Source organism: Nematolebias whitei, chromosome 2 (genome assembly GCF_014905685.2).
Source record: "Nematolebias whitei isolate Nwh7 chromosome 2, NemWhi1, whole genome shotgun sequence".
NCBI lineage: Eukaryota > Metazoa > Chordata > Actinopteri > Cyprinodontiformes > Rivulidae > Nematolebias > Nematolebias whitei.
The window spans coordinates 19344672-19345779 of NC_056499.1; the positions used below are offsets into that span (position 1 = coordinate 19344672).

The following is a 1108-nucleotide window of genomic DNA, read 5'->3' on the forward strand; positions in this document are numbered from 1 at the left end:
ATATAAAGGCATTTTAAACCCTTCCCACACACTTGCAATATTCTAAATAATGTTTCTAAATTCTAAATGTTCTAAAAGAGCACAGAATGTCATGATTTCAGCTCCCTGCCTCCTCTGTTCTTTGCCAACTGCAAGCACTCTTGGCCACGCCCACTTCTATGCTCTGCATGGAGAACAGCTGATCAGCTGCAGCAGAAAGTTTATCCTGCAGTATAGGCTGCACAAAGGTGCAGCAAGTGCTAAATAATTTAAAATAATTTATTTTAAATAAAATATGTCATGCCGATCGTGAACCTCATCCATCAATCAGCCAATTGAGCGTCATGTCCAATCTTATTTTGAAAAACCACAATGGAGCGAGTCCGCGACAAATGAACCACAAATTAGCGAGGGACTACTGTACCGCATTTGCACCTCTCATCTGCCTTTAAATAGTGTCTTTAGTGACTAAAAGTGGGAGTAATTCTTTTTTTTTTTTTTATCATTTCTAGAAGTAGAGATTTTTCAAAAGTATTTTTAGTGTAGCTGTGTAGTTGAGTAAAGATTTGAGGAAGAAGTCAGATGTTGCAGCGTACCGTGTGCAAGCCCTTTATTGTTTTTAACGTGATAAACATGTTCTAGAAATCGTAACAATGGATCTGTTTTTACTGACTCTCCATATGGATCTGACATATACAAAGGAACAAAAACACACATTTTGTGTTTGCTGCTGTCCCATGGATTTATAAATGTAATGTCAAATAAAAGAATTCTGGTGAATTCCTGATGCCCAACAGTTGAGACTTATACAAACATCAACATCTTATTTAATAACTTTATCAAATTCTCTGTTGACAATCTGCTAATTCCCTTTTTTTTTGTTCTGTTTCTATGTGGATCTAGCACTTTAATAAAAGTATTTCATGATAGTACAAGAACATGAAACACTCTGAAATACATCCATTGTGATCACATACAGACTTAACGCCTCTACAGACTCTTCAATCTTTTATTTCTTCATCTGAATGTTTGCACAGACATTGGATGCAATAAATAGCTATGGAAAACATTTATTTCTATAAAGACCTCTGCTTTTGAACCTACACTAAACATCTACATTTGCAGTTAT

General features: G+C 35.4%; 1 protein-coding gene across 1 annotated transcript in view; it reads right to left on the reverse strand.

The window, feature by feature from the left end:
- The window catches only part of ush2a (Usher syndrome 2A (autosomal recessive, mild)), a 113310-nt gene that overhangs the window by 41872 nt on the left and 70330 nt on the right, over nt 1-1108 (reverse strand). The window lies entirely within an intron of this gene.